The sequence below is a fragment of the Dendropsophus ebraccatus genome, chromosome 4, assembly GCF_027789765.1.
Source record: "Dendropsophus ebraccatus isolate aDenEbr1 chromosome 4, aDenEbr1.pat, whole genome shotgun sequence".
Taxonomy (NCBI): domain Eukaryota; kingdom Metazoa; phylum Chordata; class Amphibia; order Anura; family Hylidae; genus Dendropsophus; species Dendropsophus ebraccatus.
The window spans coordinates 129805242-129821196 of record NC_091457.1 but is presented as its reverse complement, the minus strand read 5'-3'; the positions used below and the strand labels follow the sequence as shown (position 1 = coordinate 129821196).

General features: G+C 39.7%; 1 protein-coding gene across 1 annotated transcript in view; it reads right to left on the bottom strand.

The window, feature by feature from the left end:
- Positions 1–3347: 3347 nt before the first annotated feature.
- ERC2 (ELKS/RAB6-interacting/CAST family member 2) overlaps positions 3348–15955 on the bottom strand; it is a 667987-nt gene continuing 655379 nt past the window's right edge. The window contains exon 17 of the mRNA XM_069967012.1: positions 3348–3544. The gene's annotated coding sequence lies outside the window, so the exon portion shown is untranslated. The remainder of the gene's footprint in view (positions 3545–15955) is intronic.

Sequence of the window (15955 nt, the reverse complement as noted above, 5' to 3'; positions counted from 1 at the left end):
CCTATTACCTTTGTATCTGCTATCCTCTTGTCTGCTCTTCCTCATCTCCAAAATGTCCCCCATGTGTCCTCGATACTCTGGAACTCACTACCCAAAACATTAGACTCTCTTCCAGTTTTTGTACCTTTTAAAAAATTGAAAACTAGAGATGAGTAAATCTAGAGCACGCTCTGGTCCGCCAAATCCAACCATGCTCCATTTGATTGCCAATGGCTACAAAAGCTGGATGGATGCAGCCCTGAGGCTTCCTGGAAAACATGGATACAGCCATAGGCCATAGGCTATATCCATGTTATCCAGGATTCCCTGGCTGCCATGGTAACCAAATGCCACATGCCCAGGTTCAGACAGACCCCAGCATGCTTGAGATTCACTCCACTTTACAGAAAACTCATCTCTTCAGAAAAGTTTATAACCTGCAATAACTCTGACACCACTACAGGATGACTGATGCTTAAGCGCTTCAGACCAACATAGCTATGACTATGGGCTGTGAAATGCATAAGAATTAGCCTTATGTGAACCTGCCTTTTGTGGAAAACGAAATAAATTATCATTTTGCACTGACGAATGCAGTTATATTCCTTGTTTCTTATGATTCCTGACACTACTGTAGTAGCATATCAGCAGGTTCCATCTTCATCTACTATCTCCGTAAAACACAGTAAACACTGAGCTCCGAGAGATCAGTGAAAAAAATCCAACAAAGTACTCACTCAAGAATCTCCATTGATACATTGCCTCCAATAAATTTAAATATGCAAAAAAGTGGTCTGTTGAGCCTCAGTTGCGAGACGGGAAAAGCCACATATCCATCCAAGGAAGGAAAACCTGTTGCCAAGGGGGGTATCACCAAACCACCCTCATACATAGCCCTTTAAGTCCCACTCGGTTGTAAGTATTGGAACATAAATAGGAAGATACAAAGGGCCACCCTGGTATTTCCCTATTTGTGTTCCAATACAACCAAGTGGGACTTAAGGGGCTATGTATCAGGGTGGTTTGGTGTTCTCCCCACTGGGAGGCACCCCCTTGGCAACAGGCTTTCCTCCCCTGGAGGGATATCTGGCTATTCCTGTGTTTTGAGACTCGTAACTGAGGCTCCACGGACCCCTTTTTTACTATCTCCGTAAGTCCTCGTGGGTGGGTCATTTTCTGCATTGATTATCCCAGCTTTAAGCAGCATCACATAATTTTAACAGAGAATAGAGAACTAAAATGCATGTACCAGTATCATCTGCATGGGGTAATGACTCCATATTTTAGCATCTACTACTAGTGATATGTAAAAAAAAAAAACCCTTTTATTGACGTTCTATGTTTTACAGAAAATGCATTTCTGAAATACATGATCCTGAATCCAAATTTCCACAATAATATAATGGATATTCAGGCTTGTTTATTTGCTTTAGACCACGGCCCCTTTCTGATTCTGAATATTGAACTGAGCAATGTGTTTCATCAATATGTAACATCTGTAGGTGAGATGACAATATAGACTACTTGTGAGACAACAGTCATTGTGAACTCCCACTACTGTATGTATGCACTCTAAAGAATGACTGGACATAAGGCAACCCTTTCTTATAATAATATATTCTATAATCTATTTCTTTCTGTACACAGAACTTCTTCCTGTACAATATCATGCAGACCACCAAACTAATCAATTTGACCCTTTAACAGAAATCAGATTTTTTTTTTTACTTTAAGGCTGGATTCACGCACAGTAAAAGCAAAATACAGTTGTAAAATAAGAAGAAAATGCAAATTTCTTATCTTGTAACATGCTGCATTAAAGTTAATTCAAAACATGAACATATTGTAATATATATATATATATATATATATATATATATATATATATATATATATGTGATTAATAAAATGGCCCCTTTTTATTTATTTTATTTTCGCTTTTATTTACTGTGTAGGAATCTGGCCTAAAAGTCTTACAATTAACCATTAAACCTTATATGTGGAATTAACACAGTTCAAATTTAAGCCAAAGTAATTTCCAAAAATTTCAAGAGGTCAATGGGATCCATTATGATCAATTAGGTTCCATTACAAAACAATTCTATAAAAAAAACAAGCAATGACAGCAGTGTGACCTGGAAATTGCTGGGAAGGGTTTTCATGAAATTATTATTCAATGCATTTTGATACAAATGTTTGATCAGTGGAATTTTGAATGGGGGTGGGGGCAGATTTATATATGGGGTACATGTAAATTTCAGAAAATACCCTTTCCATCAATTTCAACCATGATCATGAATACAGTTCCAATTTTTGGTGGCCACAAAAAAGCCATACCATTACCATACGTTTTAGCTAAAAAATGACAGCAGTAGATTTCAACACAATTTAAGTTGACGTGGAAAATTTTTTATCTTGATTTTAAAATCAGGATATACAGTAATCCTATCTACTTGACATACGTATCTTAAAAAAAAAAAAAAAAAAAAAAACTCACACGTCTGACACATATACAGTACAATACATAAATCTGTTTTGCATGTAAAGATTTTTGGGTCCCATTTTACAAGTTAACATGCGAAACTCAATGAAAACAAGAAAAAAAAATATTTTTGATTTTTAAAAAATCTTTGAATCAAAAAATTGAATGCAATGCATATTAAGTCTTAAAACATCACCGTCATCATGTCACCGCCTCGAAATTCTACCTTCTTTATTGGGCACTGAAAAGTTCTTGTCTTCTCAGCTATACCCACTGGTGACCGCCAACCTTGGTATATGTTTTAAGCATTTCTCTAGTTCAGATATCCCATGCATTGTCAGAGAAACATGCCACTTTTTTTAAAATTACATATTCCATTTAACCCCTTTACTGCCTGTGCCACTGCAAAAAAAAAACAAAAAAAAAAACCAAACATCCAGAGTGGGCAGAAAACTGGCAGTAAGGGGTTAATATTGCCTATATATTGATTTGATTGTCCAACCTGGCCCAGAGCATTTTGGGAACTTTGTTATGAAACCTTGGCAGGGATCGGCCATCTGTTTTAAGGCTTGGGGAAATCAGATACAACCACATACCTAGGCCATTTTTTTTTTTTTTGAATAACGTAATAACCCGCGTTTGATCTCTTAAATCTTAAGCCCATTGTTCTGGTCTGAGAGGATGGGGAGAGGAATTTTATCTTTGGAAGAAGGATGCAAGGTTCTTTTTCTTATGACATCATTAAACAGTACTAATTCTTACACCATTGTGGTCATTGAGTACTATAAAGATGGCAGCTTAGATTACAGGCAGAACTGGGTCGAGTGACAATATTGTAGAGTGAACATCACCAATATGAATGACTCTCTAATTGTCTGGAACTTTCTGTGGGTTCAGGCCATGTGCTGCACACAGTACACCCTGCTTCCCACTGCGCATATATCTGTACTTCTGAACACAATACAACAGCCACATATTAGTCACAGATGCCGTATTCTGCAGCGTTCCATCAACAAGACGAGGATCCACATTGATCATTTTGGGACGGTTTCCACTTCTCTGCTGAATCTTGCCACGTCTTAACTGGAAAAAGAACAGAAGAACATGTTTTACTACTCATGTATACACATTATAGGCTATGTTCACACATAGTAATTCACTCAGTATTTTGACCAGGAGTGGGTTGAAAACACAGAAAGGCCACAACCAATGCCTTTTTTGGGAGTTTTTTTGGTCAGCTGTCATTTCGCCCAAATATTGGCCGTTATTTCAAAGCAACTGCCTTTATTTCTAGAATAACGCCTAATGTGTGGTTGTGGCCAAATGGTGTATCTTTCCATTATAGTTTTCTCTGTTGGTTCCACTTTGGATTCTGGTGGAGATGAGCGAACCTGGAGCATGCTCGAGTCGATCCAAACCAGAACTTTCGGCATTTGATTAGCGGTGGCTGCTGAAGTTGGATAAAGCCCTAAGGCTATGTGGAAATCATGGATATAGTCATTGGCTGTATCCATGTTTTCCAGACAACCTTAGAGCTTTATCCAAGTTCAGCAGCCCCAGCTAATCAAATACCGAACGTGTATGTGTGAACATGGTCATAGCCTGTCGGTGTAGTTATGACAATCTGGAAAACCACTTTTATAGGATTAAAAAAGAAACAAAAAAAAAAACCATAGCTTTTTTTTTTATTTTTTATAACAGTGCCACTCCTATCCTAGGTTTGTGTGTGGTATTGCAGCTAAGTTCTACTTAAGTAAATGGAGCCATGCTGTAATGCCACACACAACCTATGGACAGGTGTGGCACTGCTTTTTTTAAATCTTGGATAACCTCTTAAGGACCACATAATGGCTATGTTCACACAACGTCCAAAAAAAGGCATCTGCTTTTTGTGTTTAAAAAGACATCCGTTATTGCATCATTTTAATTGGCTTAACTAAAATGCATTGAAGACTATGGAATGACAGACATCTATTTCACACATAATATTGACTAACGGACGTCTTTTGAGGCGGACGCATTTAATACAATGTGAAAAAGACGTCCGTTATTCCATAGACTTCAATGCATTTTAGTTAAGCCAATTAAAATGATGCAATAACGGATGTCTTTTTAAACACAAAAAGCGGACACTTTTTTCCCTTTTTGGACGTTGTGTGAACATAGTCAATTACTGGCCTAAATGGCCTATAGAATTTGTTTTTTAGTTTTTGACTGTGCATTCTGTCAGATTATATATATATATATATATATATATATATATAATTTTATTTTGAGTAAATATGAGGATATATAATATAATTTATTCATATCTAAAAGTTGGATTTTTTGGGGCTTTAATAAAACTTATTTAATATATCTTGCAGTTATTATTTATTACATTGACTAGTGAGGATCAAGGTGGTGAATGACACAAGGATTCTCATTAAGGTCTTCTTGAATACTTGTATCATTCTCCATTTCCTCAGGCATTACATCAATCATAACATATAGGAATATGTTGTCCAGAGTGCTCCTTTAAAGAGAACCTGTCGTCAAGTTGTTTTTACCATTTTGTAGCCTTAGGTGCCCTGATTCCAACACTGATTTTGCTTTGTTGCCATGTGCCCCTATTGAACTCACATTGCATTCACACCCCATTTTGCAATAAAAGTCTCGACCTTCTGACTAGTTTCATATATGGAAGACCAGAGTGGCCAAAAAAGTTAAACAATTTCTAGAGCAGAATTTTTCTTAGTTCTTCATAACGTCAGAACCGATCTTTAGACTGAAGTAATTGGTATATTGTATGACATTAAAAAATATACACGTGATCAGAATATCAATGTCTGATAAATAGAGACATTAAAAAACTACAGACAAAGAACGCGTTCAATCATTCTTCGAAATGGAAAAAAAAAATTACTTACAGCATGCAGATTACACAAAAAAATGACAGGTTGTTCTGATAAATGGGGCGAGCCGGCCCCTTACATCTCTTACTGCAGGTATGTGAATGTCTTTGTGATGTGTACGCCTGTGACGGCTCTATGCCCGGGGCTCTTCCTGGCCAATTACAACATATCTGCAGTTGCAACATTATCCTCTTCCTAACAGAGAGCAAGGAGATCAGACAAACCACCTAGTCTGCTCCTTCTATAATGATTTCAGATGCTCCTCGAATTCCTTTCCTTTTATAGGTAAGAGTTGAAAGAATAGACACACACAAACCATTTTTGACAATTGACTACAAAGCTATTATATACCACAAACTCTTTTTGGTTTAAAGTTAAAAGAAAAGAAAACATACAGATGTATAGTTCTCGATCTGTAACAAGCTGGTGGAAGGACCCCTGTGGACACTTTGTATGTGACTTAGCCCCAGCCGTAACAATGTTTTCTGAAAATAGTCTTGACCATGATCTAGAGACCCAAAACCAGTATAGTCAGTGAACATACTGTGGGTGTGGATACCTATTAGCCAAGGACTACTGGGGGACATTGACCACCAGATCTATCTTTATCTCTCCTTGCCTACAGTATGGCTACATTGGCCTGAGGAAGGTCGGAAGCACGACCGAAACGTTGCCAGTAGCATTACTTACCTGCATAATTACTTTGTATCCTGATCTGGTTGGATTGTGACAAACTACTCATTTTTTGTGTGAATAAAATTCTTTCATAAGCATCATAGAATTGGAAGTGCAGTGCCTTTGTCTTCATATATACTGGGGGACATTGGACGTGACATGGGATGCGTGGCCAAAGATTGCTCTTCTTGCTACACTGTCGCTAATGCATTTGAATGTTATCATTAGAGATGAGCGAACTTGCCGAATTTCTGGTTCGTACGAACCAGAAATCTCGGCATCTGACTCCTGCTGTCTGCCGACTCCGTGCAGCGGGTGGATACAGCCTAAGGAACGCCTGGAAAACTGGGATACAGCTTATGCCATAGGCTGTATCCAAGTTTACTAGGTGTTCCTTACGCTGTATCCACCAGCTGCACAGAGCCGGCAGACAGCGGGAGTCAGCTGCCGAGATTTCTGGTTCGTACGAACCAGAAATCCGGCAGGTTCACTCATCTCTAGTTATCATGTTGCATGGATTTCTTGTGATTGCAGCCACTTGCAAGTCACAACTTCATCCCATATTAGCTGTGATACAAGGCAATTTATGAAGCATGGAACAGCTCTTATTGCCAAATTCGTTTTCTCCGGCAGCCACAGCCCGCACAGCTCTGGGAGTCGGGTCATGACATCAGCATGTTATCCAGGAAGTGAAGCCTTGGTGCAGTAGTAAGTGCAGGGCAAAAAGCACTTTATAAGCATTTCCCGTAATAAGTGTATATTGGTGACTTACCAATACATTGCAATACATTACTTTAATAAAAATGTTCTTATTAAAAACCTCACTCACACAATAGAAGTGAAGTGGCAAGATTGTATTGGGCTACATAACGGAAATATCGTTTTGATGAACTTCCCCACTTAACACTATATCTCTGATCTAAGGATGTCGCTTTTCCCTTTAACGTTTCTCTTAGATACAAGACGAGAGCTCCAGAGAGTTGGGGTGGCAAAAGTGCTTTGCCAACTGAGATGATGCATTGTTGATCAAAAGCCAGTATTACTAGAAGAGCACCAGAGGTCAGAGGAAGCCATGCAGAACATGATACGGAAATACTTCCCTGACTATACAGCCACTATACTATGTAATGACTAGAGATGAGGGCAACTCGAGCATGCTCTAGTCCAGTCGTTTGGAATTGGAATTACTGGTGACTAAAGAAGTTATATGCAGCCCTAGGGAGTCGGGGGTGGGGGAGAAGATGTGGACATGGACACAGTGTATGTTTTCTTGGACTCTCTAGGGATGCATTCAACTTCTTCAGCCACCAGTATTCAAATACGGAACGTCTTGAGCATACTCGAGTTGCGCTCGTCTCTACCAATGACACAAGCAACGATTCAGCATACAAAGCTATATCTCTATGAAAAATCATACAAACTTACATAACTCATCTTGGGGATATAATTCAGTTTTAGAAGATTCGATGATTTTTCCTATAAAGGACAAATGTACTATAGAGACAGACTACGTATCCGTTACTGGATTCTTCATAGAAATTCTAGGGTGGATATTACTGAAATGGTTGTTCCTGAAATCCTTAATGGTGGCAAGACATAGCTATAGGGTGGGTATGCCACTTGAAGGGGGGGGGAATAGTATAACACCCCAATAAAACTAAAATTTTAAGCAATTAGGTGAATAATTTAAACATTTTTATGGAGTCATTTTTGCACAAACCATTTTGTTCACATCAAATTCTTAAATTCTTATTTGACATTCAGTTTCTAGTCCTGCCTAGCACACAGATGTATCAGTTCTGAATAGTTTCATTCAGAGCCCTACAAACTCATTCAGCTACTTGCCTACCTTTCTGTTTTAGCTTCAGCACCAAAATCTTACAACTCAACACTAGAAATAGCATAAGCTGCTCTATTTTCTTTAACGTAAGTGTAATAGGAATGTGGTTAGTGTTAATATTTCTTTTAAAAATAGTATTTCAAAAAGTTTCTTATGCCCAGAACAAAAATAATAACTACTGAGAATGATTCCGCTTATTAAAGATTGCCATGCTCTGAATTATTTTCATTTCTACTTGGATACTTTTATTTATCTTAAACTTTTTACTTTTCACTCTTGTTACTTTAGATAAAATAAAAGTTCTAAAAAGAAATTGGGCAAAAAATAGCTAACACAAAAAAAAAGCGCCAAAATGTATTCCTTATCTTACAATACTTATTTAGGAAAATATTTATGGTTTGAGACACCTACAGTAGGTCCATAATACACCTACAGTAGGTCCATAATATTACATCACATCAATAAGAAAATGATTTCCAGAGGTATTTAAGGGTGATTCCACTCAAACATAACTTTTGATATGCAGCAGATAGAATGGGAGGGGAAGCACCAAAATTCATTCCCAGGCACTTAAATCAGAGCTTTAATCCGACCAATAGTGAAGGTGCGGATATGGAAGCAACGATGCAGGTGGTGCTCCAGAAAGAAGACACAATAAAATGATAATGTAGAAAAAGTCGGGGCACTCACCCCTATAGTTGCATATCTTCCTCTGCGACCCTAAAGATCATCCGGCCGCTACTGCAGTACCGGCCAGGATGATCTTTTTTGAGACTGGCCGTTCCGTAACGGCTGCTCTCTTACAGTGTGTGAACATAGCCTTAACCAACTTTCTACCTGACCATACCTGAAACAAAGCTATTTTGAATGATCAAACAATTCTTCTAGTAACCAGTTTTACCAGCTAAACACATAAGAGACCAAGGAGGAAAACGAAAGGGTTTTATCATGTATATAAAGAAGCCACATTTTTATCACTACACACCCAATCGACGTGACTTAAAAACGAAGTCTGTTGATAGTAAATATTAGGTAATGAATTTCTCAGCAGTCTCTCGGCCGTCTCGATGTGGAATGCCATTTATTCTCAGGCTGGGGACTAATTAGGCCGCGTTTTTGAAGATCAAGGTTTTGCGATCTCTGCTTAATAACATGGTTTGTATGTCTGCCACCTGGGATGCTCTTTCTCTCCCTCACTCCCTGCCTAAGGCCACTGCAAGTGTGGGCAGGAAAGAAAGCAGCCCACATTTTGAGCAATTTAACTGTTGCATTGCCACAACCTTCCATACAATTTATATATATTCCCAATACAGCACTTCTCCATTTTTGTCCATCTCCACCTAACAAGGTATAACACAATAATATAGAATAAAATACAATATAGGAAAAAATCAAGACTGGTATATTTTAGATTAAACGAGTTGACTAGGGTTGTTAGAAAATTGGCCAGCAGCTGGAACTGGTCTAAAACCTCCCTGAATTGACCAACACTTTAGCACTGCCACCGCACCGCACTCACCAGGCCTATTGCATTGACGTTATGTACCTTGTTTATGTGACGCTGCAGTCTGAGTTTCTGCTGGCTTATATGAAACAACACTAAAGATTAATGGATTTCCAGAAAAGTGTTCGGGGTCCAAGATTCAAATCAGTCTTAATAAATTGAGTCCGAATGGAAAGTGCCCTGAAAAGTCATATGCCACACTCCCAGGTACCCTAGGTTTCAGGTTTTGTATACTTATCCAGATCAGGGCTCCCAGCAGCAGTACTGTACGCAACAAGAGGAAAGTGCAGGAAATGTGTGGCTGCATGAGGCTAGTAATAGCATTCTCTATTTAGAGAGATTTGTCCTCTACAAATCGTAAAGGGGTACTCCAGAGGAAAGAAAATGGTTTTAAATCAACTCAGAAAGTTTTACAGCCTTGTAAATTACTTCTATTAAAAAAAAAGGACTTATCAGCTGCTGTGTGTCCTACAGGAAGTACAGTTTTTTTTCCAGTCTGACACGGTGCTCTCTGCTGCCACCTCTGTCCATGACAGGAACTGTCCAAAGCAGGAGAGGTTTTCTATGGGGATTTGGTACTGCTCTGGAAAGAAGTGGCAGCAGAGAGCACTGTGTCAGACTGGACAGAATACTCTACTTTCTGCAGGACATAAAGCAGCTTTTAAGTACTGGAAGAATTTTTAATAGAAGTAATTTATAAATTTCTGACATTTAAAAACATTTTTTCCCCTATGGACTACCCATTCAAAATATTTAGATATGCAGAATAACAAAATGGCATTTGTGCCAAATTGTTTCATCTGTCTCTACATGAGACAACTGATGTCAATCATTGGCTGCAGTGTCACATGACCTATGTCTGTGACATCACAGCAGGGGGCGCCAGAGAGGCCGGAGTGGCAATGGACGGAGGGCTGGGTGTACCTGTCATTGGGAAAATTGATTTTCTTTTTTTTTTTAATGTAGACTCCAGCTTGAAACAATGTTCTAAAAATCCCAGTAACCCCCTTTAAATGTAACAGACACCTGTATAATGACTCATGTCAGGGCTGTGTGCAGGAGGTTGTTTAGCAGCACATAGACTCCCTGCAGATCTGACACATGCTACGTGCTCCCTGCACTTTCTACAGCAACCGGTTGGTAATATAGCCAGTTCTATGAGCCCTAAGAGATCATTTTGTAGGCAGGGATGTGCTAAAATATTTCTTCTAGCCTAGAGATCACGCAAGGTGACCCAGCAAGTGTACAGTCATTCCTCATGACCGGTACATGTGTAGAATACAAGTCTGACTGCGATGATGGATACAAATCTTTCTATCTTTTAAAATGTTCCCCAAACGTTGAAAATCATAATGTCCATAGTCATCTTAGGCTGGGCTCACAGCACGTTTTTGCAATTCTTTTTTTTTTTTTATCCCTTTCTGAAAAAAAAGAAAAAAAAAAACCTCTGCATTTGTGTGCATCCGTTTTGATCTGTTTTTTTTCCATTGATTTCCATTATATATGTAAAAAAAAAAAAATCGAAACACATCCGTTTTTTTCCACATACACAAAAATATGGTCAGCTACGTTTTTGTGTATGTTAAGAAAAACTGATACGTTTTGATCTTTTTATAATGGAAGTCAGTGGAGAAACGGATGCCCACAAATGCATACATTTTCCATCAGTTTTTTGCAAGAAAAAACAAAACAAACAAATAAAAAAAAAGATTCCAAAAATATAGTGACAATCCCTATGAGTCCCATTGTTCCCATGACATTCAGCCGATCACAGGGTGCTAAAACTAGAGATGAGCGAATTTACAGTAATAACCAAGTGAGCCACTTTATCAGCCGGCTACCTTTTAACTCAGTGCCACTCCGCTTCGGGTGCTGGGAAAAGCTGCTTTTTCCCAGGATTGGATCCAGCTTTTCCAGGCACCCGGGAAGGAGAAGCACAGAGTCAAAAGGCAGCCGGCTTATAAAGTGATTTGCTTTGTTATTACTGTAAATTTGCTCATCTCTAGCTAAGACCTCCAGCAATCCACAGTTATCAGTGAGAAACAGAGATAGAGATCATGCTGGAGTCCGACAGTACGGCATATGAATACCAGTGGCTGAAGAAGTTGGATGCAGCCCTATGGAGTCCTGTATTCAAATGACAAACTCAACTATGCTTAAGTTGTGGTCATCTCTAGTGATAACTAAGTGTTTAATTCTAATTAAATCAATGCAGTCCATGTGATTTGCACTGACTAATATAGAAGGGATCCCGTCTTATAACTCATTACATAACAACAAGCTAGAAAATGGGTTTCCTAAAACAGATGACTTCTACAGTAGTAAAGCAGTATCTGAGTGATAGTGAGCAGGCAATGCCATCTATCTCTTTGTAGAAGATGCAGGGTCTTTTTTTGGCCAGACTTCTGCCGTGCATGTTCTGTAGAGAGAACTCCTGCTGGGACCCTGATGACATTACATGACTAAGCGGAAACTGCAGCAATATATGAGCTTTGGTTTCAAGAAACTAAAACAGCAGGGGCACTAAGCTGCAAAGAATTAAACTTGTAACAACAACAACTTAACTCCAGTGACTGAGGTCGGCTCTCTGGCTATTGACCCTTTGTTGGCTACAGTCAGGAAAACCAATATACACTGAACAGCCAAAGCATTAGAATGTGAGGAGAATAACATTGAACTTTTGCGACAATGGCATCTGTCAGTATAACAATAAAATGATGTATTAGAAGCAAGAACAATAAAAAAAGAAAGGAAAGAAAGAAAAAAGTGTAAGGGTCAAAGCAACTATGACTGTCTCAAGGCTAAGGCTAGCTTTAGATATTGCTAGTTCTATGGAACTATGTAAGTTCCGTGGAAATCACGGCCGTTGTGTCAACGGCTGTGATTTCCACGCAACGTACGTAGTGCTGCAGGCTGAAGGGATCCCGGACGGAGTTTATACACATGGTATACACTCTGCCCGGGATCCCTAGTGGCGCCGTGGAAAACTGACATGTCACTTTTCTGTGGCTGCTATTCAGTGAATAGCGGCCGCAGAAAACCCTGTCAGTGCACACTGCTCCATAGTGTGCTGTGGGGAGTTCTGATGCGGGCGCGCATGGATGCGCCCGCATCAGAACTCTGCGGCACTAAAGATTATCGAGCCGGTACTGCAGTACCAGCCGGGATGATCTTTTCAGAGACCGGCCGTTGGGTGACCCTGCCGGGTCACGGAACAGCCGGTCTCTTACATAATCTGTACATAGCCTGAGCAATAATGAGCCTCCCCCAATGCCTAATTGTCGTCTTCATCTTTCCTATAACCCTAGAAGGTGTGGGGCTGAATGAAAGGTACAGGCCTTTACTGCAGAATTATTACTGGGGCAGGTCTCTGCTGCAACATGCTACCTCCAGGCCACATAGTCCTATTGCTATTACTGACCTTATATAAAAATTAGAATATCATGGAAAGCATTTGTAATACTTGTTTATATTTTCCTTTATTTTTACTGTATGTGCACTTGTCTGCACCATCCACCAGCTTAGATGCTGCACATTCGATATATACCTGTATAACAGTTGCCTGTGTCATCTGCTCTAAAATCATTTAATTTCATTGGTGGACAGTGTCACCTAGGTGGGGCTTAGAGGTAGTTGGCTCCCTCTCCCCAGCCTGGAGAAGGAACCCAACTGCCATGAAGCCCCGCCTAGGTGACATTGTACACCGATGCAATTAAGCAAGAGTAAGGGGATGGGTGGGTGGATAGTATCACTGTAAGTTTATTTTATGTAATACATCATCCAACTGTAGATTTGGCCAATATCCCCAAACCAATTAACAATTACCCAAAGATCGACAGAAGCAACCGGTCCAAAAAAACAAAAAAACAACAACAACAGGAAGTAGTTTTAGTAAAAAGTAAATTGTTTAACTATTTAACCTGTATCATAGAGAATGTTATACTGTCAGCAGATGATGACACATTTAGCAGAATTTCCCATGATGTACAGTATCTAATGTCTATCGTTACCTTTACTTGTCATATTTGCATACACAACCATCATTTACCTTAATCTTTCAGGACTCCTGAATCAACCATAAATAACTGTAAAGTGTAAACAGAAGCATATAATGGTTTTATAATAGTAATTAAAGACTTGGGGTGTGTCTAAACAGAACATAATCCATTTCAGCTTCCATAGCTTCAGCCTATTCAGAGCTTACCCAGTAACCTACATCTGAGTATGAGAACGGCAGATCTGTGCATCCCTATGGCTCCCTTCTCTTTTATATCTTACTGTCTGTACATCTTATAACATCTAAAGATCCCGCAGGGTTTGATTGCATCTAGAGTCTAGTCCTTATGACTATTGCTTGTTCAAATGTACTTTATATAGATGTTTCTATATAATGGTTAACCGTCTCTGTGCCGTTCCGTCTAAGTGGTAATTCATCATTGACCAAAAAGGGATGAAAATGGGCCAAGCTTTTCATTGTTATCTCTACAAAGTTTTGGTCTTTACTGAAAAGTGATCTGCGGGTCATGTGGTCCATAATTGTGCCCAGCTTTCAGCTGCATACAGCAGTGTCTGTAGGTCATAGTGATGGAATCAAGACATAAACATAATCATATAACTGGATAAGAAGTTAGAGATCAGGACCCAAGAGTGAACAGAGCCAGATCACAACATGGCGGACCACATCCAAAGACAGGTTAGCAGGTTACTTCAGAAACATAGAGCTAAGGAAATGGAATAGACCAGAAACAATTTTCTGAGATTATGGATGAAACCAGGAAGTGTCAGGAATAGCAACTAGAAGCAAGGCTTGGCTGAGACCAGGAGAGACCATAAACAGAGGCCAGAGACAGAACCAGGAAGTACCATCTTTGGGTAGAGTTGGAAGAAGAGATCTAGAACCTGGAGCTTGGATCAAGAGCAGATCACAGGTTGAGCAAGGAAGAAGCAGGAAGGCAGCCTAAAGCCAGATGGAAACTTAAACAAGAGTTTGGAAGTCCTTCCCTGTTTTTAAAGTCTGTCAGGATCAAAATGGGTCTGTTTGCCATAGCAGCAACTTTTTCTGGCATTGGTCAACACACCATGAAATGGTACAGGAACTGGAAGTTGTATGTGCTCACATAACATTCATGGAATAATAAGTTCTGTATAGATGGTGGGTAGACCCCATCACTGATGCATACACCAACACTGGTCATCTACATGAAACTAAACTATTTGATCCTACTGTCTTCATCGGAGGTATCTGCGGCCACCTATCTGTGCTTCTACCACACCAATAACATGCCTGCCCCACCGACTATTATGGACATATTTATGGTGAAGTTAGGGGAGGTTATTCGGCTGACAGCGATCCCATGTTTATGGCCAGTTAAATTTGTTCGTTTCCACATTTTACTTGCAGACTTACATCAAAGACGATTATTAAGTGAATAAATTCAAACCATCTCTTCCACCTGCAGTAACCAAATATAATCTCTTTTAAGACAAACCAGATAAACATTTCCATAGACTGAAATTCCAGTTTGTGCTTGAAGCCTCTTTGAATCTAGTAATGAATGATTTCCTTCCTTCCTTTATCTGCTGAGAAACATCTGTAAAGAGTCATTTCTGCACATCATTCACGGCCCAACCTGCCTCAGTATATCTACTATTACTGTAAGGTCATCGAACGCACCAAATGACATTACACTGGCGGGACTAGTGCTTTAATATGTTAGATCTTTAATAGTATGTGAGCTTTTAAATCATTTTGGTCAAAGCGAATGTACCAGTAGTACATTCGCTTTAAGATATTCAGACAGATAGAACGGTGCCTGGAACTGCGGCCTGGTTCCCACGTATGGTGCTGCTCTGTTCCCGGGCACTGGCCGGGGGAGAAGCACAGGAGGCAGGACGGCCCGCCCCCAGTGGGAGGAAACCCCCGCCCCCTATGATGTGGCTCCATTGATTGTAATGGAACTGCATCATAGAGGGGCGGGGTTTCCTCCCACTGGGGGCGCCTCCAGTGCTTTACCCCTGGCCAGTGCCCGGGAACAGAGCAGCACCATAGGCGGGAATCGGGCCGCGGTTCCTGGGACTGTTCTATCCATGTGAAACTGCTGGTACATTCTGTAAAGTTCTGTAAATATGTTCTGTAAACATGTTCTCACACAGTTTAAAGGGGTTGTTCACTTTTTTTTTCTTTTAAATCAACTGGTGCCAGAAAGTGCCAGAGATTTGTAATGTTAAAAAATTTTAATAAGCAGGAAAGGTTTTCTATGAGGATTTGCTACTGCTCTGGATAGTTCCTGACATGGCAGCAGAGAGCACTGTGTCACTTCCTGCAGGACATACAGCAGCATATCATTATTGGAAGACTCAAGATGTTTTTAATAGAAGTAAATGACAAATCTCTGGCACATTCTGGCACCAGTTGATTTGAAAGATTATTTTTTTGTGAATAACCCCTTTAACTTGCTAACCACAGCTACTTTTGTTTGCAAAGACAGCACCACCCATGTCCTCAGGTTTCAATTCATTTCAATGAGCTGTCAAGCCCACAGCCAAACTGAGGACAAAAAAGATGCGCTGTTTGTGAAAGA